General features: G+C 40.6%; 1 long non-coding RNA gene across 1 annotated transcript in view; it reads left to right on the forward strand.

Annotated features, from left to right (window-relative positions):
• The window catches only part of LOC147001747 (uncharacterized), a 75,140-nt gene extending 62,011 nt beyond the window's left edge, over window positions 1–13,129 (forward strand). Inside the window, exon 3 of the long non-coding RNA XR_015044622.1 lies at window positions 12,163–13,129. This is a non-coding gene — a long non-coding RNA (uncharacterized LOC147001747). The remainder of the gene's footprint in view (window positions 1–12,162) is intronic.
• The last annotated feature ends 11,861 nt before the right edge of the window (window positions 13,130–24,990 follow it).

A 24,990-nucleotide genomic window follows, 5' to 3' on the forward strand; every position in this document is an offset into this window, starting at 1 on the left:
ATTCCTTACAACAAATATGTGCCTACTGTATGCCCTGGTGCGTCCCAGGCTTGATGAGCCAATAGTGTCCTACACACAGATTTGCTCTACTTTTATGGTTCATAATCTTGAATTCTGGAGCCTTTGTCAGAATAAGACTGTGCAGCCAGAGTGTTCCCATTCCACAGGTGAGTTCTGTTTGTCATCCTTGTAGACTGTTTGAATCTATCTTTGGAGAAAGTATTCCATGGCCACTGTGTACTCCTTGAGATTCGTGTTTACTCCTTCAGGTTAGTCCAGCCTTGAGTAGACTTTGAAGGTACAGATAGAACCAGAGGCTGATGAACACCTCTTCCAAATGACTAACTTGTCCAGTCACTGGTTTTTAAGCTTTTCCCATGTTATTTTATTTCAGGATTATCAAATTGACTCCTTTTCTTTGATTTCTGGAGGTCATCTGCAGACTTTGAATGATAATCCCACTCAATCTTATATAAAAGCACTAAGGTTAGTTGTCCTGAAACTACTTAAGCAGCTACTCAACATCCTGTAGGAAGACAAAACACGAAATTAAGTTCATATAATAGCGGACAATTTACTCCAAAAGAGAGAGCATGGTTTGTAGACAAGAGCAAACAGCCAATAAGGCTCAGAAACCAGTGGGGCTCTACAGTCTGGAAATGGGACAACAATGTATGGTACCGTGCCATTCCTGACAGACATGGTCAGAATTCCTCCTCATCCTTAGGGAATAAGCCACCTCCAGATGAAAATTAAAATTGTTTCCTTCAACTACCCTCCCCAGCACACAAAGAAACCTGTCTTGATTTATACCAGGACAACCAGGTTAGGAGCATTAGCCAAAACCTTTTCAAGTCTCATAATCTCTGGATAATTTAGAAGTTCAGTTTATTTATTATTTTTAAAATATTTTTAAATTAAGTATCTTCATTATTTACATTTCAAATGTTATTCCATTTCCTGCTTTTCCCCCTAAAACCCCCAGTCCCATCCCCCCTTCCCACTGCTCACTATCCCGCCTATTACAGCTCCCTGGTCTTGGCATTCCCTTACACTAGGGCATTGAGCCTTCACAGGACTAAGGACCTCTTCTCTCATTGATGACCAACAAAGCCATCCTCTGCTAAATAGGCAGCTAGAGAAATGGTTCCCTCCATGTGTACTCTTGGGCTAGTGCTTTAGTCCCTATGATCACTGGAGGTACTAGTTGGATCTTATTGTTCCTCCTATGGGGCTGCAAACCCCTTCAGTACCTTGAGTCCTTTCTCTATCTCCTCCATTGTGGTCCCTGTGATCAGTCCAATGGTTGGCTGAGAGCATCCTCCTCAGTATTTGACATGCACTGACAGAGTCTCTCAGGAGGTAGCTATACCAGGCTCTGGTCAGCAAGCTCTTGTTGGCATCCACAATAGCACCTGGGTGTAGTGACAGTATAGGGAATGGTTAGACAGATGGGGCAGTCTCTCAGTGACCTTTCATTCAGTCTCTGCTCCACACTTTGTCTCTCTGTCTCCACCCATGGGTATTTTGTTCCCCATTCTAAGAAGGACCAACATATCCACACTTTGGTCTTCCTTCTTTTTGAGCTTCATGTGGTCTGTTAATTGTATCTTCGGTATTCCAAGCTTCAGGGCTAGATCCACTTATAAGTGAGTGCATACCATGTGTGTTCTTTTGTGATTGAGTTGCCTCACTCAGGATGATATTTTCTAGTTCTATTCATTTGCCTAAGAAGTTCATTAATTCACTGTTTTTAATAGCTGAATAGTACTCCGTTGTGTAAATACATCTCATTTTCTCCATCCATTCCTCTTTCGAGGGACATCTGGTTTCTTTCCAGCTACTAGCTATTATAATAAGGCTCCTATGAACACAGTGGAGTATGTGTCATTATTACATGTTGGAGCATCTTCTCGATATATGCCCAGGAGTGGTATTGCTGGGTCCTCAGGGAAGACTATGTCCAGTTTTCTAAGGAACCAGGAAACTGATTTCTAGAGTGGTTTTCAATCATCAGTGGACTCAGTTACCAAATAAAATGACATAGACTAAAAGACTGGAAAAGTAAACAGCACCCAGGATTTTGCTGCATACAGGATATGCACCTCACTGACAAAGACAGATACTATCTCAGAATTAAAAGCTGAAAAACAATTTCCCAAACAAATGTTCCCAAGAAATAAGCTGAAGTAGGCATTCTAAAATCGAATAAAATGGACTTTCAGCCTAAAGTTTTCAAAAAACGTAAGGAGGGCACTTCATATTCATCAAAGGAAAAATCTACCAAGATAAACTCTCAATTCTGAACATCTATGCTCCATCTGCACAGGCAACCAAAGCCATAAAAGAAATTTTACTGAAGTTCACAGCACACATTGTAACTCACACAATACTCGAGGGAGACTTCAGTACCCCACTGTCATCAATGGTCAGATAATGGATAGAGATTCTAAACAGAGACACAGTGAACGTAACAGAAGTTATGAACTAAATCAATTTAACAGATATCTATACAACATTTCATCCTAAATCATAAGAATATACTTTCTTCTCAGTACCTCAGGGCACCTTCTGCAAATTTGACCATATAATCGTTCACAAAGCAGGCCACAACTGATTAAAAAAAAATTGAAATAATGTGATGCAACGGATCAGATCACCACGGTCTAAGGCTGATCTTCAATGACAACAAAAACAACAGATTGCCCACATACACATGGAAGCTGAACAATGCTCTCCTCAATTATAACTTGGCCAAGGAAGAAATAAAGAAAGAAATGAAAGACTTTTTAGAATTTAGTGAAAATGAAGTTACAACACACTCAAACTTATGGGATACAATGAAAACCATGTTAAGTGGAAAACTCATAGCTCTCAGTACTTCCTAAAAGAAACTGGAGAGAGTATATACTAGCAGCTTGACAGAACATCTGAAAATTCTAGAGCAAACAGAAGCAAATATACCCAAGAGGAGTAGATGCTCTGAGATAATCAAACTCGGGGCTGAAATCAAGCAAATGAACAAAAAGCACTATACATGAATCAACAAAACCAGAAGCTGATTCTTTGAGAAAATCAACAACATAGAAAATCCCTTATCTAGACTAACCTGATGGCTCAGAGACAGTATCCAAATTAATAAAATCAGAAATGAAAGAGGAGACATGATGACAGAAACCAAGGTAATCAAAAAAAAATCATCAAATCCTACTACAAAGATGTATTCAACAAAACTGGAAAATATGTATGATATGGACAATTTTCTTGACAGATACAGGCAAAATTAAATCAGGATCAGATAAAACATATGAACTGTCCCATAACCCCTAAAGAAATAGAAGCAATGGGTAAAATCTCCCAACCAACAAAAGCTGGGGACCAGATGTGTTTAGTGCAGAATTCTTTCAAACCTACAAAGAAGACCTAATACCAATTCCCTTCAAACTATTCCACAAAATACAAACAAAAAGAATAATACCCAATGTGCTCTATGGAGCCACAGATACACTGATACCAAAGCCACATAAAGACCCAACAAAGAAAGAACTTCTGAATTTCACTAATGGATACCAGTGCAAAATTATGCAATTCACTTCTCAAAAACCAAATCCAAGAACAAATCATTAAGATCATTTGTCATTATCAAGTGGACTTCATCCCATGGATGCAGGGATGCTTCAATATACAGAAATCCATCTGCATAATCCACTATCTAAACAATCTCAAAGAAAAAACACTACATGATCATTTCATGCTGAGAAAGCATTTGACAAAATTCAACATCTATTTATGATAAAAGTCTAGGGAAGATCAGGAATTCATGGCCCATACCTAAACATAGTAAAATCAATATACAGCAAATCAGTAGCCAACATCAAACTGAAGGGAGAGAAACTGGAAGCAATCCCACTAAAATCGAGGAGTAAACAAGGCTGCCCTCTCAGTCCCTACCTATTCAATATTGTACTCAGAGTCATATCCAGAGTAATTAGACAACAGAAGGAGGACAAAGGGATACACATTAGAAAGAAAGAAGGTAAATTACCACTATTTGAAGATGATAGGATCATATACTTAACTGAACACAAAAGTTCCACCAGAGAATTCCTTCTTTTTTCTTTTTCTATTTTTAAAATTTTTTTCCTTTATAAATTTAAACTCCAGATTTTATTCCTCTCCTGGTCCAACCCCATACCATATCCCATACCTCCACCACACACCCCTGTGCCACAGGATGTCCCCACCCCCACGCCCACCCTAACCAGAACTTTGAACTCTCTAGGGCCTCCATTCTCTTGAGGCTTATGTGCATTTTCTCTGACTGAATCCAGACCTGGAAGTCCTCTGCTGTATATATTTTGAGGGCCTCATAACAGCTGTTGTATGCAGCCTGGTTGGTATTGCAGTGTCTGAGATATCTCCAGGGTCCAGGTTTACTGAGTGTTCTGGTCCTCCAACAGGGTTCCCCCCCCCCCAGTCCTCAGCTTCTTCCAGCTTTCTAACAACAGGGGTTAGCAGCTTTCCATAATTCAACCACAGGGGTCAGCACACAACCAATGGTTAGAAGCACTGTCCACCAGAGAACTGCTAAACCTGATATACAACTTCAGCAAAGTGGCTGGATATAAATTACGTCAAACAAATCAGTATCCTTCTTTTACTCAAAAAATAAACAGGTTGAGAAAGAAATTAGGGAAACCACATCCTTCTCAATAGTCACAAACAAAAGAAAATACCTTGAAGGTGACTCTAACCAAGCAAGTGAAAGATCTGTATGACAAGAACTTCAAGTCTCTGAAGAAAGGAATCTAAGAACATCTCAATAGATGGGAAGATCTCCAGCTCTCATGGATTAGCAGGATTGATATAGTAAAAATGGCCATCGTGCATCTACAGATTCAATGCAATCCCCATCAAAATTCCAAATCAATTGTTCTTATACTTAGAAAAGCAATTTGCCAATTCATTTAGAATAACAAAAAAAAATGTCTTAGAAGCATAAACAAAAGCATCACAGGAGAAAATTTGGAGACAAGATGTGGAACAGAGACTGAAGCAAAGGCCATCCTGAGACTTCCCACCTGGGGATCCATCCCATATACAGACACCAAACTCAGACACTATGAAAGATGCCAAAAAGTGCTTGCTGACAGGAGCCTGCTACAGCTGTCTTCTCATAGGCTCTGCCTGAGACTGATAAATACAGAGGTAGATGCTTGCAGCTACCCTTTGGTCCTAGCCTAGAGTCCCCAATGGAGGAGTTAGAGAAAAGACTGAAGGTGTTAATGGGCTTGCAAACATAGAAAGAACAACATCAGCCAACCAGATACCCCACAGCTCACAGGGACTAAACCACCAATCAAAGAGTACATATGGAGCAACCCATGGCTCTACCTACATATGTAGCAGAGAATGGCCTTGCCAGACATGAATGGAAAGAGACGCCCTTGTTCCTTTGAAGGATCGATGGCCAAATGTAGGGAATGCCAGGGCAGGGAGACAGCAGTGGGTGTGTGAGTGGGGAACTCTCTTATAGATGCAGGTGGAGAGGGCATGAGATAGTAAGTTCTGAACCAGAAACCAAGAAAGAGGATAAAGTTTGAAAAGTAAGATTAAAATATTTTAAAATAGAAAAAAAAAGAAAGAATTGAAGGCCCAGAAATGAAAACACACGTATGGATACTTGATTTTTGACAAAGAAGTCAAAAATATACAATGTAAAAAAGGAACCATCTTCAATAAATGTGCTGGTGCTACTGGCAGTAAGTATGTAGAAAAATTAAAGTAGATCCATATTTATCACCATGAATAAAACTCAAGTCCAAGTGGATCAAAGACCTCAACATAAAACCAGATTCACTGAATCTAATTCAAGAGAAATTGAGAAAGAGCTTCAAACTCACGAAACAGGGGCAATTTTTCTAAACACAGCTCTCATGGCTCAGGTCTAACATCAAAACTTGATAAATGGGACCTCATGAAACTGAAAAACTTATGTAAGCCAAAGGGCATAGCTAATAGGACAAATAGGCAAACTACATATTGGGAAAAATTCTTCACCAACCTTTTGTACTTGCCCTTGTGGTACTTGGAGTCTGATTGGTTCTGTCAACAGCTGGAAGGACCTGGTCACAATAGCTGCCTTACTGTGTAAGAATGTAATGTCTGCAGGCCATTGCTGCTTTACTCTTGTTTTCTTCATTGTACTCTGAAACTATGGAACCTACCTGGATTTATTTGGCATTTTAATTTTCCTGTGTGTGAAGTTTGTTTTATGCGTTTTTTTCAGGATCTGGAGTTATGGGAACTTTGTTGGGATCTGAGGATTTGTGTGATGCACAGTTTGTAGGGCATGCTACTGTTGAACCTTTAGAGGCTCATATTGATCATCAGGGTACTTTGTTCTCTGTGTTTACCTTGGTGTCACATAGGAATGGCCTGGGGTTGGAGGTGTTATAAAACCTTTTTCCTTGTAAATACTAGTTATGTCCTCTGAGAATTCATGTAGCAATAGGAACAAAGGATTATCCCTGCCTTAAAACTAAGAGGAGAAAAAAGCCTTAAATCTAAGGACCAAAGACTATGGCACAGTCTTGTAGAAACATCTCACAGAACTAGTATATTCCTTCAGGCTCACGTAAGAAACGCTTGGAGATCAGCTATCTCCATTTGATCCCCTGGCTCTGCTGACCTCTGCCCAAGATATTTAATCAGTACCAATAGGACCCACTTTGAAGGAGCAAGGATGTGGCATACAATTGGCTTGGGTATTCCAAATACAGCTTTTTTACACATGATACTTGATTGCTTAGTTCAGAGGATTATTTGCTCTTTGGGCCATGCTCTACCACAGGATGAACATTGAATTCACCATCATTAAATCACAACATGAGAAGACAATGTTGGATATGGAAAAATGATGCAGTCAATAAGTGATACCATTGAGAAGTACAAGGAATTCATAAAAGATAAGGATAGGACTTTGACCAAAAGTAATAGCTCTGTTCTATAATATCTGTTTCTTAATAGTAGACCTTCCTTGAGGCAAGAGTCTTGGATTTGTACCTTTGGACACAGTTTTCCTAAGTGTGAAGATTGTCCAAGATTGTCTTTATTCTTCCAAATTCAGGATCCTCTTTATAGAAACAATTTCCACCATGCTGAGAATCACAAGCAACCCTGATCTCTAGGGTTCTGACAGCAGATTAAAAGATATGGGATCCTGTGGTCTCTCTTCCCCCACCTGTTTGAACCTGCTTGCTCAAGGGTGGAGTTTCCTGCTCATTCGTTCTGCCACGCCCACTGCTGGACCCTGTCAGCTTTGCTGCTTGGAGGCACACACGTGTTCATCCTGCTACTGGACCCCGAGTTACTTGGCGGGAAATTGGGTTCCCTCCCCCTTCCTTTATAACTAAAAGTTGGAATTAGTAAAGGGGGGCCTCGAACATGGAATCATCTTGGCCTCATTCTTTCTCCCGCCCAGTCTAGCTTCTTCTTTTTTCAGCTCAAACTGCCATTCTCAGTTGAACCGTTCGTGTTGTGGACTGCGGGCGGGCCACAACAGGATCCATGACAAAAATGGAAAGATTTTATAATTTTTGGGTATCCTCTCCTCCCTCAGAGGGGATTTGCCCTCTCCCTACTGATGGTTTTCTGGTACCACAGACATATAAGCACCCATGGGGAACATTTCTTCTTCTGTGATGTACATGGGACACTGTTGGTGTCAGGGTTTTCAGAAGTCCTTTGATTCTTGTGGCATGTGGCTGGTCTCTGGATTTGACCTGCCTCTATTTGGTACTGATGGGTATACTGTGGACTCCAGTCTGGGGCTGATTGGGTATCAGGACTCTTGCAGGGATCATAGTACTTGGAGGAGTGGCAGACAAAAGGAAGCTTGCTGGGAATCACCTTTTTTTGTTTTTTTGTTTATTTGTGGTTCAGCTTCAGGCACACCTACCTCCTGAAAGAATGCAATCAATTGAAGGAAAAAGTAAGGATGTTGCTGAATAAGACCAGAAAACTGCTGGTAGAGCAGGCAGACCAGGGAGCATCTTATGTTGAAGAAAAGAGGTTCTGTGATGAGGTCAGCAAGAACATGCATCCCAAGTGCTAAGCAGTAGCAGGTAGGATGATGTGTATCAGAGGCAGATTGCCCTCATGGCTAACCATAAACATAGACAATCCAATGTAACATCCACCAACTTATCCAGGCACTCACCTGTGTCTCCTCCAAGTATTTATTTAGGTGATCATCTACAAGGCTTTCTCTGGAGGTAGCCTTTTTCAAGAAACTGTATGTTTAGCAAGCAAATATTTCTGCTCTGCTAGAATGTGCAGTTTACTAAGGGAGATTAGTTGATTACACATCACAACTCTACATGACATTAAGTTTGCAGGGTACTTGGCTGGAGCCTTTCTTTAGAATAGTAGAGATGGAATAGTAGAGAGCTTTGAAGGAAGAAGTCCTGAAGCTCATTTGCTTTATAGGGATCAGGTGGGATTTCTGGAAGGAAGTAGATTGCCATGGATGAGAGCTTAGTGGAATAGACAAATAAGTGGATTTCATTGTTGCCTTTTGGAAGTTTTTGCTCCCCACCCGAACCCTTTCACCGTAGATCTTGATTCACACTAAGTGAGCCTGAGTAGCAGCTTGTCAGTCCTATTTTCTTTGAGTGCTGTTGGAGTTGGAGTTCCTGGGCCTTCTGGTCTGGTGCTGGCTGAATGAGCAGGGATGTAGGAAAGGCTTCTCACAGTCTCAGGTTTGGTGTGAGAGTTTTGAGGCTTCATGAAAAAATTTCTCCATATATAGCCCTCATTCTGACCAAGAAGAATGTTGTCTAGATCTTTCTATTTCCTAGTAAGAATACCAGAGTTGTGTTTCTCAGTTGAAACATCTACTCTGCATAGTCTAAATTTTTTGTTCCACTAGCATGACAGATTCTTCATTGTTTTTTGCTCCCTTATGATTTTAGATGTGTGTGTGTGTGTGTGTGTGTGTGTGTGTGTATGTGTGTTTATGGATGCTTATGCCAATCTGTACCTTTGTGGGTATTTTGTAAGGCCAGTTAAGGACATCTGATTTTGTGTAGTCATTCTCTAACTTAGTTCTTTGGGCCTACGTCTCTCAATAAACCTGATACTTCCTATTGTCTAATGTCCAGTAGAGTTTTCATCTCCTGTCCACTACCAGGTAGAGATCTGTTTCTTCTTTATATCAACAAATCATTAAACAATAATACTATTTTTAAAATTAGTATTACATTTCTTAATTTTTTCTGCTTATGGTTATTGCCTGGGAGATTCTGGCTTGTCTTATTGGCTTAACCATCGGCATACATAGAAGCCTACAGTGTATCACTCTACTGACGTTGTTTTGCTAACTGTATTTTGGGCATGACTTTGTTTCAGGATAGATTCTCACTGAGAGTTGTGCAGAGTGCTGCATTTCAGAAATGTCACAGCAGGTCATTTAACTAGATTTCTCCTGACTGATTTTGAGGATGATTTAATATCATATAATAAGTAATATGTTGAAAAGATCCTGAGTAATGACCAAAAGTCGCAGTCTTCCTCGGATGCTCAAAAGGACTCAGTGTAGGTTTAGTGAGAGGGCCTTGATGAGTCAAAATGGGGCTTACTGGAGGCTATACACAGAAATCTCTTTCATGGCAATTGAGTACTGTGTTGTCCACGATATCTGTGTAGAGCTTGTAATTTACTTGTAGGACCAGCAAATATTTGCATAGAAAAAGTTCCTGAAGAGGAGATAAGTACAGGTCAGGGCTTCGAAGCCCCCTTGAGTCTAAAAGCCTTGTACACATCATAGGTCCCACTACATGCTCATACAATAGAAAATATGCTAGATAAGAGCAAGAATTTCACTGATGTATGTGTGTTTGTGTCAGTCTTTGTGTGGTATGTGGTGTGTGTGTGTGTGTGTTTGTGTGTGTGTACCAGCTGTGACTCAGTGTGTTTATTCTAAGTTGTGTGTTTGTATAATGCAAAATGCCTTTCCAAGTGTTTTTGGTATGGATGCTCTATATACAACTGTGTTTGTGTGTGTATATGTGTTTGTGTGTGTGTTTGTGTGGACATGCAACCATGTTTGTCTGTAGAGGCCAAGCATAATGAGTAAAGCCCCTGAGATTTCAAATTACCCATGAAAAATCAAATACAGCAGTCCAATTAGTGTGCAACTCTACCTAGCTCCCAAGGGGAAAAAAAAAGGACACAAAAACTCATGTAAAGTCAGACTCTCAACTGACTAGGCACCAAATTGCTGATCCTCATTGAAATCCTTTGGAGAAAATCAATGGAATATGGTACATAGTGTTGAGGAGGAGGTTGGTGTATAAAATCCATGTGTTATGTCCCTTTTCTGCTCTGGAAGAATTAAGAAGGCCCACTGTAATGTCAGGTGGCTCACTGTCTCTTCTCAGCAATCCAGATTGTTTTCATCATTGCCTTCCTCCATCACTTTCCAGCTACCTCTACTCAGTAAAATGTTGCCTTATAATTTGGCTTGGATTCTAATCATAGAGAGATTGAGTTGCACGTAGCTGTACATGCATCCAGCAGAATTCCCATACTGTGGTACAAAACGGGGCTGTTTCAGGAACCCCTTGAGGATCATGATAATCTAAAGAACTCACACTATGTTATCTGTGTAGCATTCTGCAATTGCTGTTATTCAAAATCATTTTCTCAGTGTTAAAATCAGCCTCAACAGGGGTTGGGAGAAATGAGGACCTTCAGACAGGTCTGGTAGTATAAAATCAGGTAGGTGTTTGAGAAGCGAGGTTCAGAAAGTAGAAAAAAAGTCCCCTTTGACCCACTGATTCCAGAATAAGTACATATCCAGAGAGTCTCTAGGGCACATGAGGTCTGTAATTGTCCTCAGAGTAGCCCAGAAAAAGATGATATCCTGATGTCAATCAGCTAAAGAGTGAAAATATACTATGTGATGCAGCCCTTTCATGAAGTATAGCTCAGTGTTAGATAATCCATGTAAGTATTTTACTTTCAACTAGTTAGCCTCATCTTACTCAAAATATCCCTGACACATTCACATTATTGGGTGAAAATTGTTCCATTACATACTATTTATAGTGACTTCCTGTTTTTCTGGGATCATACCTTTGGACACCGATTCAGTCAGGCAATGACAAAGGGAGCCTTTAAAGGAAGGAACTGTTTACTTTGGGAAAAGACTGAAACAGTGAAGGAGAGGCTAGTCCACCACCACCATGTGATCCTTTGCTGGCAGACAAGCCTACTCTACATAGCTTTTTGAACTTGCTAAGACATATTGAATAATATGCCAAGAACCCTGATTCCGAGTCTGTGTTTATGAGGGGAAAGCTTATCACTGACTGAGCTGTCTATATGCTTTGCTCATTACGTACCTATCCCATTCAAGATTTGTTTTTTATGACTCCAAAATATCCTGGGAGATTTTTATAATAGCATTAGCTAGGAAACTAAACTAAACAGGTTACTGAGGTATACTGTGCTTGTGATGTGTGAACACAAATAATTTGCATATTTGACAGAGTACTCTACAACAGTCTCAGATGTACAGGTGTGTTGTTATGTTCCTTCATGACCATCACTTTTTAAATTCAGTTCCTAGCCTGGGGAATATTTTCAGTTAGCACATTCTTTCTGATTTTAGAACACATGCAGTGCCTGTGGATTTCATGTTATAGGTTTTCTCTGGTTATTTCCAGATATAAGGGTTGATGAGTGGTACCCTGTCAGGATCCTGCACTAGAGAAATAATCATAATCTTCGCTTAATTCTAGGCAGGTTCCCCATATGGCATCCACATGATTTTCTAGGTTGTTCACATCTCTCTTGAACTCAGATTTGGGCATTCCTACAATGTTAGTATTCAATATATTATACCTGGACTATTGGAGTAATATAGTGTTTTTCTTTTAAACTACAGTACAGTGTGTAGTTCACAGCTCAGTTTCTAACAGTTTTTAAAGGCTGAGAAATAATTCCAAGCCCAGGTGCTCTATGACACTTGGGGATGCAGGGAATGACCTCAGCCAATGATAGGTCATAATAGATTATCCAGCTGAATAGATCTAGTGTGGGATGGAGAGCTGAATTGACAAATCCTAATCAGGCCTTTGTTCCTTCCTTCACTAGGTGTGAAATACTCCAGCAGAAACTGGAACATGGAACAGACCAGGACAAGGTCTCCTTTGAAGATAACTTCTATAGGGGGAGATCTGCATGTGCGAAGCAAATATTTCGTCTCATCCCTAGTAATCATGGCTATCATCTGCTGCATTTTCTTCCTTTACTTTTGTTTTATTGGAATGAATAGCCCTTAATTTCATCTGGGCTCTGGCTCAGCAAGAGTGAGCATGTAGAGGGATTCAGACATGTGCTGAGACACATCAAGAGCTGCTGGGAAAACAGGAAGATTCTGAGAGTGTAAATTTTTCTTGTCCTGATAGGTCATCAAGGAAAATTACAAAATCATTCTACAAAATTGCAAAGACTTTGAGCCAAAGTCTGTAACATGTTTTCTGCTTAGTCTTGGGTGTCCTTATTCTTCAAACCCATACTCCAAAAAAGGAGACCTACTTAAATTTCTGTTGTGAAGATTGTTACCAGAAGTAACTTATTTTCTACTGTGTTGCCAAGGACAGCCATGGGCTGTAAGTCTGTGCTGCAAAATGACAGCCAAAGAAGGCTCTTTAGCACAATTCTTGTTTTTAGATTTTGGTTTGAGATTTGATTAATTTTGTTATTTGGTTTTTTGTTTCATTAGAAGTTTTATCATTGTTTCTTTGCTGTTGTTTTGTTTTGTAGTTGATTTAATATTTTGATAAGTCTACACACTGTACATATTGACTGCCCACTTTTAGTGGGTTCCATAATGACTTCCCAGCCAGACTGAGCAACAAAAGCGATTGATTTTACATTCAGTGTGGATAGTGTGTCCAACTCTGTGGATACCGATGTCATGATGGAAAAATTACCCATATTGTATCCTTGCATGTCAAATATTTAGGTGCTGCTAAAATACTGTGAATGATAGTGTTGAACAAATTAATGGGAAATATATCAGCATTTCTGAAATGTCTTTCAGGAAATAAAAACATATTCTAAGGAAATATAAAAGCTTTCAGAAAACACAGACATGTATGCTTCTGCTTTCCTTTAAATGTTCTATCAGTGGTAACTACTACTAGAGAGATTCAATTTTAGGACCTTTTGAGATAGGGATTTATTATTTTTTTGGTTATTTTGTTGTTTTTTTTATTATGAGAGTGAATTTTGTGTTTGACAATACATTTGGTTCTTTAAGGGAGTTTTAACACAAGCACAGAATGTAGTCCAGTATTCAGTATCCAGATGTTTTTAAAAGCTGAGACAAAATCCAGGCCCATATGCTCTATGAGTTTTCTCCCTCGGGGTTTTTTTCCCCCAGTGATGATTCTGTTTGTTATTTGCATTTATTTTATATTTATGCATGATTTGCCTTCTGTAGGTCTGTGCAACACTTGCATGCCATTCCCCAAAGGCCAGAAGAAGTTATTGGGTTTCACCTGCAACTAAAATGACAGAGAACTGTAAGATGCCATGTGGGTCTTTTGAGAAACATATTCTCAAATGAAGAGCTATCTCTCCATCCCCTAATATGGACCTTTGTCTTTCCTTGTGTGCTATATTAGTGGAATGTATCATACATATAGAAACTGTTTCTTGAGATATGTTTACTTTGTTGTAAAAAAGTGGAAGCACCCATTTCCTTTCAGAGCCAAAGCAGTTTAGGATGTGATTTGAAGTTTCTCTTGTGATAAGAGAAGCAGGTTTTGGGAGCAGCAACACCAGGTAACAGGGACAAATCATAGTGCAGAGCCCATCACTGACACTACCACAGGAAAGTGGACAATGCAGAGAATACTGGCATAAGACAATGGAGCTGGTGCCAAGGTAAAACCCTGCAATTGCAGTGACTCTGAAAATGAGATAGAGCCTTCCCAGATGGTGGCTGAATGGACTCTTCCATTTCTTTACAATAGTTAACATGGTATCCATTTGAATAGCTGGTGTGTACTGGAGATTCATCCTCTGCTTTGCAGGGTAGGGCTCTGATGGGAAAGCCTCTACCAAAGCACTGAATGGGTCAGAGGTGCTTAACCCTTATCTCAGTACTTCTGCTAGCTTTCTGATTCTGTACATTGCACACAATAACCATTGTAAGAGTCCCAGTGTTTTGGCTTAGTTTGACTGGCATACAGTATGACATATTCTATACTTTACTATTCAGGACTACTCTCAAATGTTTTGTAAAACTAATTTCATAACTTCAATAACTTTTACATTTCTCAGGTCGCAACGTTGTTTCTGATTCATTTTCTAATAATTTCTTCAAAGTTTCTTTTAAAGTTATGCATTAATTTAGAACGACCATTATACAGTTATTATTACATTGTTTCCAAGATGAGAACACACAGCCTACACCTGGAATATTTTGAATTGTGCTGTACTGAGCCCTTATATCTCAGTTTTTCATAGTTTAAGAATCATTACGGAAAAACACCAGGGTAGCTAGGGCGCAGGGTCGGCTGACACTCGCCAGCTACCCACGACCCCCGCCACAGGATTTTGAGACTGCTGGTGAACCCACACACCTACGGTCACTTGATCTTCGACAAGGGAGCTAAAAACATCCAGTGGAAGAAAGACAGCATTTTCAACAAATGGTGCTGGCACAACTGGTTGTTAACATGTAGAAGAATGCGAATCGATCCATTCCTATCTCCTTGTACTAAGGTCAAGTCTAAGTGGATCAAGGAAATTCACATAAAACCAGAGACACTGAAACTTATAGAGGAGAAAGTGGGGAAAAGCCTTGAAGATATGGGCACAGGGGAAAAATTCCTGAATAGAACAGTAATGGCTTGTGCTGTAAGATCGAGAATTGACAAGTGGGACCTCATGAAACTACAAAGCTTCTGCAAGGCTAAAGACACCATCAATAAGACAAAAAAACCACCAACAGGTTGGGAAAGGATCTTCACCTATCCTAAATCAGATAAGGGACTAATATCCAATATATATAAAGAACTCAAGAAGGTGGACTCCAGAAAGTCAAATAACCCCATTAAAAAATGGGGCTCAGAACTGAACAAAGAATTCTCACCTGAGGAATACCGAATGGCAGAGAAGCACCTGAAAAAATGTTCAACATCCTTAATCATCAGGGAAATGCAAATCAAAACAACCCTGAGATTCCACCTCACACCAGTCAGAATGGCTAAGATCAAAAATTCAGGTGACAGCAGATGCTGGCGAGGATGTGGAGAAAGAGGAACACTCCTCCATTGTTGGTGGGATTGCAAGCTTGTACAACCACTCTGGAAATCAGTCTGGAGGTTCCTCAGAAAATTGGACATAGTACTACCGGAGGATCCAGCAATACCTCTCCTGGGCATATATCCAGAAGATGTCCTAACCGGTAAAAAGGACACATGCTCCACTATGTTCATAGCAGCCCTATTTATAATAGCCAGAAGCTGGAAAGAACCCAGATGTCCCTCAACAGAGGAATGGATACAGAAATTATGGTACATTTACACAATGGAGTACTACTCAGCTATTAAAAAGAATGAATTTATGAAATTCCTAGCCAAATGGATGGACCTGGAGGGCATCATCTTGAGTGAAGTAACACAATCACAAAAGAACTCACACAATATGTATTCACTGATAAGTGGATATTAGCCCAAAACTTAGGATACCCAAGATATAAGATACAATTTGCTAAACTCATGAAACTCAAGAAGAATGAAGACCAAAGTGTGGACACTGTGCACCTTCTTAGAATTGGGAACAAAACACCCAGGGAAGGAGTTACAGAGACAAAGTTCGTAGCTGTGATGAAAGGATGGACCATTTAGAGACTGCCGTATCCAGTGATCCGTCCCATAATCAGCTTCTAAATGCTGACACCATTGCATACACTAGCAAGATTTTGCTGAAAGGACCCAAATATAGCTGTCTCTTGTGAGACCATGCCGGGGCCTAGCAAACACAGGAGTGGATGTTCACAGTCAGCTATTGGATGTATCACAGGGCTCCCAATGGAGAAGCTAGAGAAAGTACCCAAGGAGCTAAAGGGATCTGCAACCCTATTGTTGGAACAACATGATGTAGTAACCAGAACCCCGGAGCTCTTGTCTCTAGCTGCATATGTATCGAAAGATGACCTAGTCTGCCATCAATGGAAAGAGAGGCCCATTGGACTTGCAAACTTTATATGCCCCAATATAGGGGAATGCCAGGGCCAAAAGAATGGGAATGGGTGGGTAGGGAAGTGGGGGGCGCTATAGGGGACTTTTGGGATAGCATTGGAAATGTAATTGAGGAAAATATGTAATAAAAATATTAAAAATTAAAAAAAAAAGAATCATTACATCAAGAAACATCGAGTTTCACAGACTCCACCAAAGCAGAAGAAGAAAGAAATAGGAAATTCAGATATAATAGAATATTTCTACCCATCAAGGCCAGGTGAAAAGCAGTCATACACAATGAATTCTATACAGTGATTGTACAGGGCTAAGGTTAAGATAAAGGGGAATTACGTTTTAGTATGAAGACCTTCCACAGGCTATTGAGATGTTTCTATCAGAGCCTACATCAGGCAGTCCCTTATTTCAAATGGCAGGTACCCAGGAGGAATGTGTCTCCTACTTCTCAAGACCACAGTCACCATCCTTTTTTACAAGTAACTGCTGCAGGCTCCTGAGAGGTTTCCATTGTGACCTGTTGTGGGCAGTCCCTCTAATTGCATGCTCTCTCCATCACCCTTTAAATGTAAAGATGCAGAGACCCACAGCCAAATATTAGACTGTGGTCAGAGTCTTGTGGAAGTGTTGGTGGAAGGGTTGTAGTAGCCAGAAGGGTTAGGAAGCCACAAGAGGACCTACAGAGTGAACTAATCTGGGCCCATGGGGGTTCACAGAGACTGAACCATGAGCCAACACCATGTAGGGGTTTGAACTAGGACCCTTACATAAATGAAACAGATGTGCAGCTTGGTCTTCATGTGAGCGACTAACAACTGGAGTGGGTGCTACCTCGGATTTAGACTCTGTTACCTGCCTTTAGATCTCCTTTCCCTAGCTGGGCTGCCCTGTCTGGGCTCAGTGAGAGAGGATGCACTTATTCCTGATGCAACTTGATGTGCCAGGGTGGGTTGGTACTGGGGAAAAAGGATGGTCCCTTTTTCTGGGGAGAAGGGGATAGGGAATTGGAGGGGGAAGGATGTGACATTGGATCTGAAGAGAGGGAGGGGCTGTGATCAGATGGAAATAAATAAATAATTCAATAAAAAAGTGTACATACTATGGCTTTTGGAGAATATCTGTTCAAGTATGTCTTTGACCATTTTCTCCATGGTCTTCTCTCCTCTCCCTTCCAGCCAATGCTCTTCTCCTTCCCCATCACTTTCTTTTTTGAGACAAACGTTTAGTAGAACCAATTTAAGCTCATCCTGACTTGCTTCCAAACAAATGACTCAGACTATGCTTATATCATTTGGCTTTGACAATTACTGTGAGGTGGTGGTGCACATGTTTACTCCCAGTGCTTGGGAGGCAGAGGCAGGAGGATTTCTGAGTTTGAGGCCAGCCTGATCTACAAAGTGAGTTCCAGATCAGCCAGGGATATACAGAGAAACCCTGTCTTAAAAAACAAACACAGAGATAATTACTGTGGGGTGACCCGTAATCTGCTTTTCTGACAGCTCACCTGGCTACCTCCCCAGGGGTGGACCCCAAATACTTGCTGTTTCTCCTCCATATGTTCTCATGGTACCTGTCTTCCATGGTGCCTTTCTCTTTTTTTCTAGTTTCTCCTCTTATCTTTCACTTCTCCACCAGCAACCAGATAACTAAAACTCACATATGTCTAATGTCTTCAGTAAATACCAGTAGCCAATTTTAATTAACCAGTGGTTTTAAATTAAGCAACAATATTTTCACAACAAAATCTTTTTATAAGACAGTTCTCTCCTAGGCCCAGACCTTCTTAGGAAAAGAATTTAGCATTACAATACGTAGCAACAGATGGAAACTCAATGAAGTTCTTATAGTAATGAAGGTGACTTAAAATTCCTTATGTAGTCAAGGATGCTCCTGAACTCCTGATTCTGACCCCCACTCCCAAGTGCTGGATTTCAAGCAATAGTGTGAGATGTCAGTAACTCCAGTTTCAAGGGATATGAGGCCTTCTTCTGTGTCTCCTGACACCATGTACCCACATCATGCATGGAAATACATGGTGCCAAAAAACCTGTCCAAATGTGGGCTATGCATCTTACTGTATATGAATTGGTGGTACAATTTCCTTATAATAACTACGTTTAGTACTCTTTTGTTAGCCTAGTCAGAATCCCCAAAGCAGATTCTTAATTATTCCCCTGGATGCACTTTACTTGTAGCTGAATGATGGATGGCCCGGGTTCTACAATTTATCTGTGAATATTTTCATTATCCCCTCCTACAAGTACAAAGTTCCCTTAACAGGTAAACCTAAAACCTCCCAACCTCAGGAATTTATTTGACTTGATCCTGAATAAAAAAACATAATCTCCACCAACTGTTTAGACTGCATTGATTTCATAGCATTCTATCTGCCCTTGCCTCTCCTTGTATTAAAGGCAAGTGTCACAATACTAGGCTAGATTATTGTGTCTTGCAAGATTGAACTAGATCATCTGGGCCACTATAAAGTGATCTTCTGGTACACATAACAGGAAAGTAGGACCACATCCCTGTCATGTGAGGGTCCAGGTAACAAGGTGGTACATGATTAATCTATGTGGGCTGAAAAGAGAAGGAGAATGTTCTTCAGAGGAATGAACTACAGCAATGGCTGTTTCTTCTTGACCTTGAGCCAACTCCACTATGTTTATTCAGAATAGAAAGCAATTGTCTCAGCAGCAAATTCACAAGACAGTGACTTTCATTACTCTCCATATGCTGCCTAGACCACAGATCCAAAGACCTTCTAGTAGTGGGAATACCTTCTACCTGGAAAACTGTCAGTCACTCTGTACTAGGCCTCTGCATGCACCTCACATTCCACTGTCTACTCCCAGGTCAATATAATCGTTTTAAAGCCTACTGTTGTCAGCCGGGGCATATGCCTCCATCTTAGGGTACTTTGTACTTTCCAACTGGTGTCTGTTTAAACCTAAGAGTGCTAGCACTGTAAATCGTTTCACTCTGTATCACTGATAACTGCTATTTTGTCAGAGGAAGATATTATCATGGCATTACAGGCAACCCGGAGCTGCTGTGCATCATCCAGGGCAGCATCCTCACTAAAGCTGACTCTAACATCTAATGAGGATTCAACAGGACAGAGGAATTATTGGGAATTTCATCACAGGTTTTGTCTCTTTGAGGTAATCAGAGGTAGACAATAAAACAAAACAATAGCAACAAAGAAACTGCAGTGAAACAACAGCATCAGCTACAGTTGGCCATGAATGTATAGAAAACCATTTAGAGCAGTTTGGACCTCATGATGTTCACACCTCAGTTACCAGTTCCCTGTATCCATAATGCCTAACCTGGGTTTCAAGTGATGGTCCCATGCTGGCCTCCTTGGTTTCTCTCGCTTCTGGACAACAAAAGTAAAAATAAAAAAAGTACTGAATCTCTCAAATGGAGCACAGAGTCATATACTTACATGTGTGTATCAGGTGGAAATTTTTCAGTGTAAGCGAGCCGTGGGAAAGTTGAGATGCTGTGGGCTAAGACCTGGTTCCCCCACGTACATGAAAGTCAGAGGACAACTGATAGAGTTTTTTCTCTCCTATGATGTGGATCACAGGGAAGGAACTCAGGTCTCTATGCTTGGTTGCCTTACCTTTATCCACTGAGCCATCTCATCAGCCAGTCATCACAGACACAGAATTTAATGATCTATGTATTTGTATTTATTTTCTGGTTATAACCCGACTATGAAAACTTTCCCCAGAGAATATATCTACTCAATTAAGGGCAATAAATGGAGTCTGGGAGGGATCTATGAGGAGGGTGGCAGGATTTAAAACTTAATGGAGCCTCACAGTTTTTTGTCTCCAACAAGTCTGGATGAGATGGGGTAATTTTTCCTTCTCTTTGACCTCCCTGTGCTATGATTGAACCTAATAATGTCCATGCTCCCTGAGTTACATTCCAGGCCTGTAACTTCATTCATCTGCTACAACAGCTACAAGCAAGTGGCAATTTGATACTCCATAGTCAGTTTGGATGCTACAAGATTGGTCCTTGAGAATGGCTTTCAGAATACTTTCAAGACTAGGAATATCTATCTGAAAAGGAAAAGGAAGTGTCTCAGTCCACACTGCATGCTCAGGACAGTTTAGTCATTTAAAGACTGATGTCAAGCTGTTATCTACCTGCTCAAATAGCATTACTAGATATCAGGTTAAGCTACCTGACAGGTAGCATTTACCAAAACAGCCAAGCACTACACTGAAGACCTACAAGTAAATAAGGCTCAGGACCCACCAGAGAATTAAGAGATGGACAAGAAGACCCGTATCACTTGATAATGATTGGTTTCCTGTGTATTTACAGGTGACCCTTTCTGTGTCAGGGTTAGCTTAGAAAGAGAAGGTGTCCAAAGACAGTGAGCAACTTAACACATCCCCCAGTCATTCTCAGGCTTCTGCTTTAAAGCCCTGGTTTGACAGCACCAGTTTGGGGATTCGGGGGATGAATTCCTTTACACATTAAGTCTCTGACTCACATTTAGTCTCAGAAATGAGATCTGTTCCAGGAGACCTTCACAAGCATGAAGCATCCACTGGAAGAAATACTACCTCAATAAACTCTGAGATCTAGTGTGGTTAAGATCAATCTCAACCATCGCTCTCCCTTCCTAGCCTTGCACAGACATGCTCTCCACCATAGGCATGTGACCTCTATTTCAGGCTCCATCCATGCAGGAGAGTTTGAAGTTTTATCACAACACTGGTGAGCTGGCCTTAAATGGTTATTCCTTCCTCCATTTCTACCCACTGAAGAACTTCTCAATTCTGCATTTCATCAAGTAGGCATTTCATGCCTAGTCTGCCTGGTTATCCTACATGAGAGGTGACAGATCTGCTCAAACCTTGACAATTCTATGTCATTATCTTGAACCCACAACAGATCTGCATGGGTGCCAGGTAACCTAGGAAAATTAGAATTCCTTCTTCAAGCACCTGAACCTATAGGTCTCCATAAACTTCTATCTTTGATTTTGGATGATCTTGTTCAATTGAAAACCACACAATCTTGAAGGACAAAGAAGAAATATAGTGTAGATACAGGAAAGAAATCTCCTCCATTAAGAGCATTTGTCTATCCAACAGAGGACCCAGAGGGCAGTTAACAATCCTATTAATGAGTCTCTGGGTTCAACACGATGCCCTCTTCTGGCCTCTGGAGGAATTGCATGCATTTGGTGCACAGATGTGGTCCAGGGGTATTTTCTAGAGCCCCCTCTGGGATCCTGTGGGGGTCTGCCCCTCCTGCCTGGCTGGCTTGCTTTTGCAGGTTTTGCTGGTACCAGGTGCGGCTTGCAGTAGGTAAAACATACATATATTAAAAAAAATAGCAATGCTCCAAATTCAAACAAATAAACAAAAACCATAAAGGCATCAAATGTGTAGTCACACTAATATTACCTAAAAAGAAAGCCCTATCTCAACATGTATGGGAAATCTCCACATGGATAGTAGGGAGGTCTTTTTCTTAAAGGTCAGTATTTCTGCTTTACAGTTATCACCAATGCTATATTTTGAGGAAATGAGAAGCAGATAGCTCTGGGTTACCTGATTTCTATTTTTTAATTAGGTATTTATTTCATTTACGTTTCCAATGCTATCCCACAAGTCCCCCACTCGCTCCCCCATCCACTACCCCACCCATCCACTCCCACTTCTTGGCCCTGACTTTCCCCTGTACTGAGGCATATAAAGTTTGCACGACCAATGGACCTCTCTTTCTTCTAATGGCCGACTAGGCCATCTTCTGATACATATGCAGCTATAGACACGATCTCTGGGGGGTACTGGTTAGTTCATAATGTTGTTTCACTTATAGGGTTGCAGTTCTCTTTAGCTCCTTGGGTAATTTCTCTAGCTCCTCCATTGGGGGCCCTGTGATCCATCCAATAGCTGACTGTGAGCATCCACTTCTGTGTTTGCTAGACCCTGGCATAGTCTCACAAGAGACAGCTATATCTGGGTCCTGATTTCTTATGAACCCCAAATGAATATTCATTTCCTAAGAAGCTTTAGAGCAATACAGTTGTGACTCTTATTAATATGTGCCACAGACCCTCTGGGCCCCTTTGTCTGCATGGAACGGGTCTTTAGTCACCTGTGGGCAAAGCGTCGGATGAATGACAAACAGATGCACACAGGAGAGGTCTTGTGGAATCTGAATGTAATGCCAATTCGAGCATCAGACTTTTTATGCATAAGACAATAACGAAGTTGGGTGACATACTCGCAAGGTACAAATGAGGTAACCGGATGCTTAATGACTCTTACACAGAACAGAGGAATGAAAACACAAAGACTGGCAGGAACTGGGCAATAAAATAACTGAGACAAAGTCAGCCCTATCTAAGATCAGCTATAGTCTTAGAAGCCTGGTGTGAGATCTTTTCACTCCTAGGGCAAGGGCTTTCACACCCAAGTCATGGTTCTAACTAGGGAGTTCCATTCTAGCTAACCATCTCATGAATAATGCAATACTCTAAAACCACAGCCCTAAACTACTTCCTAAACCATTGTAAATTCCTGTATATGGGAGCGACTTGACTTTTATTCTAAGTGATAGTGTAGTACCAGAGGCTATTCTGAATGTCAGTGAATAAGCAACATTCTTACTGAATTTCAAGCCCATGTTCTTGCTCAAGGACGTTCTAGGACTGTTGGAACACTAAGGCTTTAGCTATGTCAGAATTCAATCTTAAAAGGCATTTATAATAAAGAGAGCACGTGGATCCATCGACTAGACTAACGTGGGAATGGAAAATTAATGTATGGGTTAAAGAGAAAGCCAGACTCCAGGAGCAAGTTTCTGTGAAACTCTTTTTGCTTCATGAGCAGCTTTTATTTAGGCATCCCTACCTGAAAAGCTGACTCGACCACAGTGCCATGGCAAATGTGGTCAGCATGACTATTACAGGAACATGTGAATACCATATACCATATTTTAGGGGTATCTAAATATATGACCTAAAGGATACAGTATAAATCCATTTTCTATCATGAAGTGCTTATTCACAGAGTAGGCCATGGCATCCACACACCCCAAAATATACCCTTGTGAAGCACTGGGAATTCATGATTTAGACCATGATGCCTGGAGAGTACAGAAAAACATCTCTGCCTGTGAATTCTGGAGCTCCAGAAGTGTGACACCATAGCTGGCTAAAAATGCTGGGCTTGAGAGTGTAGGCTTTGAACTTGTTTCTTTATTGTTGGTTTGTTTTTCAATTCATAAAAATGCAGACATTTCACTCGGTACTGGCATAAAAAGAACCTCTCTCTACTCACCTGGATCAGTATATGCAGTGTATATAGCTTTAGCAAAATATCAAAATAGTGACCAGAAAAAAAGAAAGAGAAAATAAATATCAAATCCTCAAACTAATGCAACCAAAAAAGCTAAGCCTGTAAGCAAACAAAACCCAAATAAACAGGGGCAGTTTAGTGGTACTGAATTACAACAAGTGGTCAGCCATGAAGACAAGGTAGAAAGTTTCAGATGTAATAGCTATCAAGGCAAGCATTGCCATGTTTCTTTGGGGGCTTTGTAGTTTAAGACTTTGTAAGACCAAGGATGACACATGTTACAGGATTTTGCTCAAAGTCTTTTAAATTTACTTAACTCACATCGATTAAATATTCTTGGTGGTTGGTGAGGACAAGTATTAATTTACAGTCTTAGACATTTTCTCCTGAATTCTGAGCAGCTCTGGATGAGCTTCTGCCTTCTCTGAAGCACTGCAAGGTGCAACCTCAGCAAGAGGGGAAGCCCATACACCTCTATGTGGAAATAAACTACCCCTGCTTACCAGCAACATCATCTAATCTCTGCTCAGGTCTTTCAACTCCTAAGAAGATGAATATCTTCTTGATGTACATTAATAATTTTGTAGCATAAATATAATATAATATAGCATAACCAATATAGTATAGAATACAAATTCTTGCAACCTAAGTGTTCTCAATGCTTTGTCCTGGAGCACATAGCTCCCCTCCCCCTTTTCCTGACATGTACTACACACAGCAGCACAGACCTGAGTATGGTATTGCTCCTTTCTCTCTGAAATGGCTATTGAGCCTAATGAACTCAAAGCTTTGTTCATCCCCAAGTCTACACATTAGCTGCAAATAATGAAGTTTCTTAGGTTCTCAGCTTGGAGCATGATAGAAATTCTTATTGTCCATAAACACTTATTTCTTATAGTGATCTTGTCCAGCCCTACAACTTGGAGAAATGAATGACAACAGTTATACACTACAACCAGTAGAATCCTCTGAAAAGCTCTTTTGCCACATGATTTGCAGTTACACCTTTTCAGATAATCCGTCTGAAAGTCTAAAATGTATTCTATTGCTGCCACTCTGAGGATGAAATTTCCAGGGTTTGGACATGCCTCAACTGCCTCTTGCTCCAGGCCTGCTTCCCTCAGCCCCTAGCTCTCTGGCCTCACAAAAATCAATAGTCTATGATTCATTAAGAGACTCTTGGAGCCTTCTGACTAACACAGCCAAAGGATGTATTCCATGCCTTATATTGGGATTTTTTGTTCGATAGCCTATGGCTCTGGGGAAGACTTTTTATCCCAGTAGCATAATTCTCTCTCTCTCTCTCTCTCTCTCTCTCTCTCTCTCTCTCTCTCTCTCTCTCTCTCTCTCTCTCTCTCTCTCTC

The sequence above is a fragment of the Mus caroli genome, unplaced genomic scaffold, assembly GCF_978045245.1.
Source record: "Mus caroli unplaced genomic scaffold, Mus_caroli_1 scaffold_12, whole genome shotgun sequence".
In the NCBI taxonomy this organism is placed as follows: Eukaryota; Metazoa; Chordata; class Mammalia; order Rodentia; family Muridae; genus Mus; species Mus caroli.